Source organism: Anabrus simplex, chromosome 1, assembly GCF_040414725.1.
Source record: "Anabrus simplex isolate iqAnaSimp1 chromosome 1, ASM4041472v1, whole genome shotgun sequence".
In the NCBI taxonomy this organism is placed as follows: domain Eukaryota; kingdom Metazoa; phylum Arthropoda; class Insecta; order Orthoptera; family Tettigoniidae; genus Anabrus; species Anabrus simplex.
Window position 1 is genome coordinate 606,273,162 of NC_090265.1, and position 12,284 is coordinate 606,285,445.

The window sequence follows — 12,284 nt, forward strand, 5'->3', positions numbered from 1 at the left end:
AAGCTGTATCCACTTCCTCGACTAGCGTTACTCAACCACTGAATAAACATTTTAAAGTACATTATCGAAAATACGTTCAGCAGCACTGTCGCGAATACAGCAGTGTCAGTCTCTGGATGAATTAGCGAAGAAATGCCTGTTCTCGATACAATAAGGATTTGCAATGCCTTTAATGAAAAAAATGCTTCTAGGAAAGTTGCATCAAAAGCAATAGGTGTACAGCAGAAGATGTTTTATTAATTGCTTTATGTCGCACCGACTCAGATAGGACAGGGAAGGGCTAGGAGTGGAAAGGAAGCGGCCGTGTGTGATACCACGGAAAACCATTTTCAGGGCTGCCAACAGTGGGGTTCGAACCTACTATCTCCCGAATACTGGATACTGGCCGCACTTAAGCGACTGCAGCTATTGCGCTCGGTTACAGAAGAAGAAAATTTGGGGCCGGATGAAGAAAACATCACTGATAGCTTACCAACGGAAAGGAATTACAGAAGTACGTCAATATCGACAAGAGTGTACCAACTGAAGCTGGATTTCAAACCTTGGTCGAAATTATTGAAGTGGGAGTAAATGCGGCCGAAGGAGGCGGTGGAGATGAAAACTACGTAAGTGCAGGAAATGGTAAGTTTGAAACAATTGCATTTATACAGTAATTGTTAATACAGTAATGTATAATCAACATGCTAAAACATTTGTTATTACTCCATAGGTAGTACAGCTGTAGAACCCCATTTAAAATTCAAGACTGCAGAGATGCTTTACAGAAACTGATGGCGTTTGAAGAATGCGCGGAAAAATCAAACTGCAAAGAAGTGATGAAACCCATCCTCGATTTACGAATTTTGATTGAGAAACAGCCAGTCGTATGATTTAAAAATAACATCTTTTAGATTGGAGGAAAACATTAAAAGTGGAATAATCTCAGAGTGCCTTACAGCAGTGTACTACAGTAATTAATTTTTAAAATGTTAGCTCGTATGCTTTATTTACCTCTATACAGTATATGAAAATGATGTACTGCAGCTGAATTTACGTTTGTGTTTACCTGAACATATCTAACCCGGAAACCTTTATAAACAGGAAAAGTTTATTACGGCCCCGCAAGATTTCGGCTCACAGAGATTTCCCTGTACTGCAGTTGCTCCAATATGTACAGTATATATAAACATCTTCGCCCATTAGTGAATAAATTATTGGTAGATTCTGCACGGAGCATGGTTATAAGCTGAGTAAGGGTAATTTCTTCACATTGCTCCAAGTCTTATCGTTGCCGACAGGCTTTGCTGGTAACTACAGTTAGTAGAAAAGGTATCCATCTTACCATAATCTTGTAGTTTAAGGATATATAACTACAGGAAAGAAAGTAATAAGACAAACTGCATTGTACACGCAATTGATGCCTAATATTATGGGTAAAAAACATACAAACGTAACAAAAATATTTAGTCTACAGGAAAAATAAAATGTACAAGCAAAATAATGTTTCATTTCATACCAAATAAGTATTCGTCTGCAATATATAATATACATTTCTGGGATAGTCTTTAACATCTTCAATGCCTGGTCAGCCCTCCTTTCCTCTTTATAATTTCTTGCAACCTTCTTGGCATTGATTTCACTAGGCTGGCAGTTGTTTCTGGTGGTATTTATCTCCATTTATCCAACAATGCCTTCTTGATATCAGTTTTGTTTGAGATTTTGTTTTTGTATTCTTTCTTCCATAAAATCTACAAATTCTCAACAGGATTGGTGTCGGGCGATTGTGGGGGTGGGGGTGTTACCTTCCAGTGAGGAGTGTTGTACAACGACCAAAGCTTTTTGTTGTGGGCTCTATGTTCAGAATCGTTATCATGGGGGGGGGGGATGTAATCCCTAGTAAATCCCATATTTTGTACACCCCTAGGTTGATTTTTAAAATGTTAACGTAGTGTTCGTGGTCCCTGGTACCATCAATGAAACACAATTCACCATTAGCACTCATACACCCCCACCTCATACAAGTAAGGATACCCCACCATGTTTAAACTGTATCTGTGAGGGTTTTTTTACATTCAGTTCACAGTTCTTTTTCCGCCACACTGTTACTCGTCCATCCGACCTAAAAATGTTGAACTTACTCTCATCTGTAAATACAACCTTTTCCCAGAAATCACAGGCATCGTTTTTAAGTCCCTTTCTTCTATTAATCCTAGTGATGAAAGGTTTTCTTTGGGCTGTTCAGCCATTATGCCCAGCTTCATATAGCATATTTCGTATTGTTTGAGTCTTAAGATGCTTACCAATTTCATTTTCCACTTGAGCCCTAATCTTTGGAGCACTTAATTTCGGATTCCTCATTAGTCTTCTGACTATGTCGTTTCCGTCTGCAGGAGTCAGAAATTGTCGGCCGACCACTTCTTGCTTTGTTGTGATAAATTTTACTTTGATTGAACCCGTATATACTGTACTGATGGGTTTGTTTATTATTTAGTATTTCAAGTCTGATACACACTGTTTCAAAGCTGAAAACAGACTGACTTTAGCATCTGTAGGGTGTGGGTACGTTCTGCTGAGATTGAGTCAGAGCATTGTGTTGCCTAGACGAATACTTGTTCGGCGTCAAGTCGATATGTTTTATAAGGTTAGTATTCCGACTGTAAGCAAAATAATCTATTAAAATATTTTATTTAGAAGAACGCTTATAAAAGAATTATAAACAGCAAACATTGTGAGTTAATTCTTTATTTTTAACACGATATTTGTAAGAATGTTATGTGACTGTAGACAAGCAAATACATTTTTTTAATTAACTGCAGGTGTGTGAGAGTTCCTGGGCAACGCCGACGTCAGAGGCATTTAGTCTTTAAATGCGGCAACTCCGTATCACTGGCTTCCAGCACGTTAAAAAAACTACCGTGAGGAAACAAAAAAATACTGTCAACACAGAGAAGATTATAACAGAAAGGATGTTAATCAAATTATTACTATTATTATTATTAGCAAAATGAATGGCCGTCCAAGTTGTGCAATGCTATTGCTGATGAGTTATGTAAAGTAACGTACAGCTGAAACTGCACTATATGCAACAGCCTATACTCTTCCCCACTCTTGCACAGTAACGTAACTGGAATACTCCTGTCAAACATGCGTATGTATGTATTACCCGCACTATCTCTCACTGACGGGTTATTGAATTTCCACGTCAGCGAATATCGCCGTTGTTGGGCTTGGTAATAATAATCTAAGTATGTAAGTTGGAATTCCGCAAACCCATTAGAGAAATTCAAAATCCAACCCATTATCAATTGCGCAGAAACCTTACTATTGTTACACAGGATTATGAACACAAGAACAATCAATAATCTAAAATACTGCTTAGGATCTGTTCACAATTACAAGCTAAATAATGTAAATTATCTCTCTTACAAATAAACTTGCAGAAATATGTAACAGCTTCAAGTTCTCCGCTTTTCAAAGCTATAATAGTCTACCAGCTGGAGTAAGAGATACCGCCACCTCACCGAGCTTTAAAACTCTTGGTAAAGAGTTTTTACGACAGAATGCCCTTCTTGACGTCAACCTCATCAGTCGAATTAATGAGAGGTGGTGGTGATTATTGTTCTAAGAACAACTGGGCAACTATTCCCTATTAACACTAATCACAGGGAAATACTGGAAGGGGTCCCACACTTCGAAAAATGAAGGTATCGACCAAAGAAAGACAAGTCACGAAGAGCGTGAAAATGAAAGATTCCGTAGGGTTCGGAAACCTATTACCGTCGGGGTCGGAAAATAAGTTCACCAAGGGAGTTCAGATAGAATAAATAAAAGTGAGGAGCCTGATACAAGTAAGTGGAAGCAATGCCAGGACTCGCCTAAGGGTCCTGTAGTCACCAATCCATGCTCTTAAGTTATGAGCCCCTGGGCCTCTTTTATTCCCTTCTTAAGACAGGCAGGGGATACAATTTATGTATTCTACCACTCCCATCCACAAGGGGTAGTTAATGAGATGACATGAATGATGTGATATGTGACAGCCGAAAAGGAGAGGGTGAAAATCGGTACCGGCGTATAACCTACTCCTGCCGAATAACACCAAGGGGTATGCTCAAAAATTAACGTCTCCATCCGACAGACGAATCAAAAACAGTCGCATGCCTTCACTCTATATGAACACCGCAGAAAAGTTTAGTACTGAATCCAGGCTTTTGACATGCAATCCAGTGATTAAAAATTGTATACCACCACAACCGGCCAACATTCTGGTGGTGAAAATTGTTTCTATGCCAGGACATGAACCGGCTAAGACCACCGTATTATTGCTATACCACTGTATATTAAACAAATCATACATAGAAAAGTGCGCAACCCGCATATCCTTGAAGGTAAATGTCGAGTTACGAGAAATTCTGTCGAAACAAACAACCAAACCTATTTGAAGTGTGCAGACAAGATTATAACAGTATTTAAATACACTCACCGGCATAAAAAGCGATAAGCTACGTATTTCAGATCAAATTTAATCAAGTATTCTTATTATGACATTACAACAATATGGCAAGGTATCATAGGTTAGAAAGGGGACTAGGAAAGTTTTGCAATGTGAGTGAACGCTTTAGACTTTTTCAAAATAACTTCCAGCACACTCAATACGCTTCTCCATACGTCGAAACCAGACACTGAACCAACTCTGCCACTTTTCTTCGGTTACAGTTTCACATTCTTGATCCCATGCTGCCAGAAGCTCCTCGTCGGATGCAAAACGCCGCCCTTTCAGCTTCATCTTCACTTCTGGGAAGAGTGCGAAGTCACATGGGGCAAGATCAGGACTGTATGGAGGATGATCTAGCACAGTCAACCCTGATCTGGCAAGAAAATCCATTGTTACATTAGTACGATGTGCTGAAGCACTGTCGTGATACAAGTGCAAGTGTTGAGCCGTGACCTTGGACGGAGCAGCTTGAGAGCCTGGATGACCTGAGGCACACAAGTCTCACTGTACCCCTTCGCAGTAACTGTCTTTTGTGTTTCTAGTATAACCCGAGTCAGGATGCCCCGTTTAGTGAAGAATACTGCAATCATCCTTTTCTTCAATGACCTTCACTTTCGCACAGCCAAAAAAGTACCCTCATCTTCAAACAGCCACACCTTGTTCTGGGATTTTGTTGGGATATCGTAATAATAAAGCCAAGTTTCGTCACCTGTAACGATGATATTGACGTAACGCGAAGTCCCATTTTCAAACTGTTTTAGTTTTTTTCGGCACTATTTCACTCGATGTGCCTTTTGTTCCTCTGAATGTGAATGGGGCACCCAAAGGGAACAAACCTTTCTAACATGGAGATGGTCGTGTAGAATTGAATGAACAGCTGGTGCAGGAATGTGGAGGGTCTCTTCTACCTGCCGATATGTCAACCGCCTCTCTTGCTGCAACATTTTCCTCACAGATTCAATGTTTTCCTCAGTCACTGATTCAGACGATCGCCCAGAACGAGGATCGTCTTCAACCCCAAAATTTCCCCTCTGGAACTCTTTGTACCAGCGGAAAATTGTTATCCGATGTGGACAGTCTTTCCCCAGTAAAGGAGCCATTTCCTCCAGGCACTAGTCAACAGTTAATCCACGAGCAAAATTGTAGCGGATAATTACGCGATATTCACCTTAAGACCACACTGACATCTTAACTTTCTTTCAATCCCACTGCTTGGTAAAAACTGGTGTCTTCTATACCGGTTTCCACCCTTCACCATAACAGGGGTGTCCAGCCAACCGTTTCTGCACATTGCAAAACTTTCCTAGTGCCCTTTATAATCAGCCCATTTGAGAAGTTTCAGCACAATAATTGATAAAAATTGTTGATCGTGATAATCACAACAGTCCACCAACATGAATTTGGAAATGTTGAAACCTGGAGTTCTGCAGTTTCGTACGCAGTCCATATGTCCGCATATTTTCAGCACATCCCATTGCCTCCGTAACGGGTATTACCACATACAACCGCAATTACAGCTGTGATTCGATCAGGCATGCTCAGGATGCAATGTTCTCTTGTGGTATGAACTCTCATTTCTCATGGAGCGCAGCCCGAAGTTGAGCCAGTGTGTCAGGGGAACGACTCCTAGCACGTCTCCCAAGCATATCCCAGACATGCTCTACCGGGTTTAGGTCATGACTACGAGCAGGCCACACCATGCGCTCAATTCCGACTTCATCCAGGTACTCAAGTACACAAACAGCAACGTGTGGGCGAGCATTGCCATGCATCAGGATAGAGTTCTCGCCGATGACAAGTGCAAAAGGTACCACGTGATCCACTAAAATCTCCTCGATGTATCAGTGGGTTGTCAGACTTCCATTCTTGACGAACACAAGCTTCGTGGGCGCAGTAGTGGCAATCCCAGCCCAGACCAACACAGAGCTTCCACTGAATGGTGTCCTTGCAGAGAAAGTACAGGGTGAACAACGCTCCTCGGACCTTCCCCACGCTTTCTCCATTCAATCCAGTGCCCTCAAACAGAATCCGGATACATCCGTGAATACCACTGAGCTCCTTGGCTCCACACTCCAGTTTCGATGGGCACTGGCGAATCACATTCGAGAGCGTGGTGCTAACGTGCAAGCAGAGGTCCTGTGGAAGGCCTCTGACTTTAAATCCACTTAATACAACCTCCTCCTTACTGTCCTTTCGCTGATGTTCGTGCCCCGTACTCGCTGCAAACGATTTCTGGCATCCACAGCTGTTGTGTGTCGATGACGAAGAACTTGCATTACAAGAAAGCGACCATCGCGCTCAGTAGTGTTTCTCCTACGACCAGAACCGGGCCTCCTGATATATTGTTCTCTCTGTACTTTTTAACAGTTCTGTGCACGTTAGAACAAGACGTGCTTATAACGTCTGCTACATAACAGAAACTTGGAAAATAGCAACACTGAAAATATTCTACAAAGGAAAACGAGATACTAACAACCCCGACTCATACAGAGGCACAGCGCTCGAAAGCAACCTATATAAAAATTTCGCAACCATTCTAGCAAAACACCTGACCAATGAAGTAGACCCGTTCATATCAGAATGCCAACTAGGCTTCCGTACATAAGACGCAGCAAGATACAAGCCGCAGCATACCCACAAGAGAAAGCAGAAGAGGCATTGAGACACCCTAGGGGGGAATACTATGTCGTCTTTGTGGACTACAGAAAAGCCTTCGACCTTATAGACAGAGATATCCTGTTAGGAAACCTAAAGCAAATGATTGGTGACCACCCATTTACGAGTATCATCGCGTCCATCCTAGACTACAACGAAATCAAAATCGACGATGGAGTAACTACATCAGGAAATGTAACTCAGACCAACGGGGTACCCCAAGGAGACTCCCTTAGCCCGCTGTTATTCAACGTAGCAACAGCAAATATCACCCGAATAACGATGGACTCTCCCGAGACTACTCTGTTAATGTACGCTGACAATATGGCTCCGGGACCGTATTCAAATACGGAACTTCAGAAGACAAGTTAGAACCATGGGCATCAGAGAATAAATTGAGATTAACCAGTAAAAGACAGTTCAGATGGTGTTCAGAAAAGGCTGCAAATTAGCCACAGATGACACTGTAACGCAAAAAAAAAAAAAAAAAAAAAAAAAAAAGTAATCCATTAGAAATAGTCAAAACATTTAAATACTTAGGCATCACATTTCAAACGACCATGACCTCCTTCAATTCCCACATCTTAGACAGAACGACAGCAGCAATCAATGCCATCCACAACATCAAGAACCTATCTATGCTATCACTCAATACAGCGATGACATTATTCAAGACCACAATAGCTCCGATTGTCACATACGGAATCGAGATAATCTGGGACAACCTGACAATTAGCGACCTGGAGAAGATGGAAAAAGTCAAAGCAAGATTCCTCAAGAAGGCCCTAGGAGTGAGTAAATCGGCTCCTTCCAGACACGTCTACGTGCTGAACCGGGAAAAATATTTCATAGAAGAATATGAATCAACCTATCTACTTCTACCATCTACCAAACCATTTCAAGCATTACAGGAAAAACTTCTAAGGAAACGCGCCGATATAGACTTTGAATTCTACGGCACTGACGCTATGATCGATCCAAACTGGACCAAAGAACTACAAAAACAAAGACAGATACGCGATACATGGCTTCCACCACAAAATATGTGCAAAGGCAAAATACCGTAACCCAACGAGTGACTGTGTTTGCACACTGTGCAATGACGTCTGTGATCGTTACCACATCCCAAAGTGTAAAAAGACCAAAAACACTGTCTGAATATAGCAAAGAGTGAACCCATTAAACTCAATACTCATTCGAGTGCTCCTTATTGTTATTAATTAATAACGTCTGCTACATAGCATATGCCAACGGCCGTAGCCGTGTTGAAACACCGGATCCCGTGAGAACTCCGAAGTTAAGCAACATTGGGCTTGGTCCAGATTTGGATGGGTTGCCACGCGCTGTTGGTGGAGGGTAAGGGAATGGAGGAGCAGAAAGGAACTGGCCACCTTACCGTAAGTTAACTCCGGCTCAGGCACACCTCCGCGGAGGTTCGGACCTGCCTTCGGGCAGAATACACCCTTACCTTACATAGCATATGCTGCACCCATCCTCCATTAATGCTACGGCCCTTGCTGCGTTTCCAGGTGAAAGAGCCATTATGACCTGGCTTAGGAGCGAGACTAACTACTGTAGACAAGCCGTATTGTCCACAAAAAATAAGCGGCACGAGAATTCAGCGCAATAAACCTAAAGACAGCTGTTTGTGATTATTGCTGTCAAAAGGCGGGAAACAGCAGTATTGGTTTTGTGATTGTCACGATCAGCAATGTTTATCAATTATTGCGCTGAAAAATTTCAAATGGGCTAATCACCTTACGATGCATTGCCACATTGCTGTAATGTCATAGCGTTTAATTTATACACGATTTAAAATGGGCTGACATTAAATTTTGTCTGAAAAAAAGTAGTGTTTCGCCTCTTTTTTTTGTCGGTGAGTGTAGATGAATTGTATTTTAAAGCTAAGTGTTTTTAACTTAAGCAAATAGTTTTTCAATACATCGAATGTCACAAAACTAAGCTAAAATATAACAATTTCAAAAGCAGGTTATTTGATAAACGGTATAGAATTACCTGTAGTGTTAATAAAAGGAAGGATTTTGGGTATTCCATAGGCGAACTATACCGAGACCATAAATTAACAAGGAAGGTACAAAGTAACAAGAAAAATGGAGAGAGTTGGCTATGCGGTACGAGAGTGATAGAGGTCAGTCGTTTTCATGATAGTGAGGACATCTTCAAGGGGAAGCAAATTAACTTTTTTTCCCTAGTGGTTAAACAGAGCGCTAGTAATCGAAGGTTTTTGGACGACGCAAGGACGGGACAGTGCTAGGATTGGAAAGGTAGCGGTCGAGAACTTAATTAAGGTACAACCCCAGCATTTTGCCTGGTGTGAAAATGGGAAACCACGGAAAACCTTCCGCAAGGCTGCCGACGATGGGATTCGAACCCACCATTTCTCGAATGCAAGCTCACAGCGACCCTAACCACGCGGGCAGCTCACTAGGTCCAAATTAACTCTTCATCATGGGGAAAAAAGTAAGATTTTTTTCGAAGAATGCAGATATCAGGAAAGTGAAATGAGTGAGAATGAAAAATATCTTGGGTGTCGTGATTGAATGAACAAGAGTATATCATGGGGCACTGGATTTAAAAAAATTAAAATGGGGAGGCCGGCACTAGGAGCTATAAATTACCCTATCATTAATACCGATTATTTTACTTAGTTTCCCTTACACATTATCCAAGTACGGCGCCAGTGCCGTCATAAAGGACACGGCCGCCGCCGCTACTTGTCTTATTCCAGCGTCGCCGGAAAGCTACCTGTGTTGTATAACGAGACGCTAAATAGTCAGCAGACACAACTGAACTTGCAATTTACATTCCAGTTGGACATTCTGTTCGACTGTAGTCGCGTATTTTATAGTAGATGTTCACAATGGAATGAAAAGGTCGAATGGTAAACCCTCCCATAAGAAATTCGTACAGTCCACGAATGCAAAACTTAACGTCGGCTGCTTTTTTTTCTTTCTTTCTTTCTTGCACAATCTGCTTTACGTCGCACCGACGTAGATATTAATATGTCTTATGGCGACTATGGTATAGGAAAGGGATAGGAGTGGGAAGAAAGCGACCGTGGCCTTAATTAAATAAAGCCTCGGCATTTTTCTTGTATGAAAATGGGAAACCACGGAAAACCATCTGCAGGATTATCGACAGTGGGGGATCGAACCCACTATCCCCCGATTGCAAATTGACAGCTACGTAACTCAAACACGCCAGCCACCCGCTCGGTACTTGTTAATTTTAATGTAAATTAAGACATTAAGGAGTTTACAGGACTACATCAACATCTGTCAAAAGAAAGGGCTGAAACCTCATAGCGTTTGGCGCCAATTCACTTGGGAACTGCTTAGAACAGGTGTTACATGTGTGGGTGTTTAGTTGGCAACACTCGCAGGTCGCGAAGGAGCAGATAAAAATGGCCAAGCAAATAACCACACCCCTGGCTCCTTAAACAACTCACTACTAAATGGCAGCACATCCTGCACGGTCCAGACAAAACAAAATTCGACCGGTCAACTAAGACTTCCAACTATTTATAAAACAAACATATACAGATGTTGAATTTGCAAATACGTTACTAGAATCTCAATGACAAAAATTACAACGAAATTAAACACTGTGAGGTGTTCAGTGTTTACTTAACCTCTCTCACACAACACTGTATCTTGGAGTATTTGACACTCAGATATTCATCAATGTAAGTTAGAGAATGTACATTAAAATACATAATGCTCTTTAAGTACGGTTCTCTTACCCTACAAAGGCAACAGTAGAGAAAGATACAGATACAGTGGTTACTATCTCGTACTGAACTTCCAAAACCCCATCATGCAAAATACTATAGTGAATTCAATGCAAGCCGGAAGAGAATATGAATTATGTGTTACAACTTCAACAATAAATCGGGGCGCATACAAATCTGTATCTCGACTACTTAAACATATAATTATCTTGCATTAATTACAAGTTATCACTAATCTTTAATGAATGTCTATATAACATCCACACGAATGGAATTATTAATACACGTCAAGGAACTAACTCTAATACTGTGCTTTTCGGAAAACAAAAGACGAGCTGAACAGAGAAGCATACAAATAAGGGACCTGTCCAGCCTAACCTACACAAATCACATAGCACAACACTTCTACACCAAAATATTAACCAGATTTATTTTACTAATATGGAACATTAAAATAGTACGAGTATCATCACTTGTTACCGGGATAAATATATTGTAAATCCGTACAGCTATTATGCCATAAACCTAACCTGTCTCTACAGAGAATTAGGGGATTTTCCTTTTCAATTTATATAAACACGAGACACTCGACGAGCAAGGGTTTAAAATTCAATATTTTTACAAGAATTATCTGTAATACACTACACTGCCAGTTACAGCTGAAGTATTCGAGAGGTAGCTAGAACCAGTCACAATCTAGTGTATTAATGTTATATAAGAAAACAAATTGTTCTGAACGCTTCAGAAACAGGAATAATGAGACATAAACGTTGACGTTTTACAGCCACTTTTAACACTATTATAATACATCAACTAAGTACGTTTCGACATAAAAGAAAACTTGATGAAGTCAAAAATCCTCCCATTCTGATTTACTATCCCATCGTATGTCCATCAACTGACACCATGTAAATTAAAACGTTCTATTACATATAGTTCACTTTACGTGATAAGCTACGCATCGACGCTTTAAAGGAGAAGAGCACTTCCTGAACACTGGGGATTAATAAATGTAATGAAACACTTACCTATCGCGCCACCAAATCCAAAACGATTCCAAAACTCCAATGATCGTAATATCTTACACTTCCTTGCAGAAAGAAATCGGTGGGATTATTAAGAATGTTGAACACTTGACCACCAGCTGTACGAGTGATACAGAAATCATCATTTCGTCCTGTAGTGGATTATATACTTCATAGACATGTTGCATCCCGTGAAACAATCTGAATAAACGTACATGCACACCTGCTACATGGACAAATAGATTAATCAAATTGTATGCAGAGTATTTAAATCCGATTTACGGCAAGTTAAAATGAAATCAACAGCCAAACAAATGTAGCACAGTCATCAAAATGTAATACGAAGATTGTATCCAAAGATGATATAGATTGTATCCTTCCA

The 12,284-nt window shown here is 40.8% G+C and overlaps 1 protein-coding gene across 6 annotated transcripts in view; it reads right to left on the reverse strand.

Moving 5' to 3' along the window:
* Positions 1-12,252, reverse strand: part of LOC136857197 (TGF-beta-activated kinase 1 and MAP3K7-binding protein 2) — a 517,262-nt gene extending 505,010 nt beyond the window's left edge. For all 6 annotated transcript variants that reach the window (XR_010858511.2, XR_010858512.2, XM_067135660.2 and 3 more), the window contains exon 1: positions 11,906-12,252. The gene's annotated coding sequence lies outside the window, so the exon portion shown is untranslated. The remainder of the gene's footprint in view (positions 1-11,905) is intronic.
* Positions 12,253-12,284: the final 32 nt, after the last annotated feature.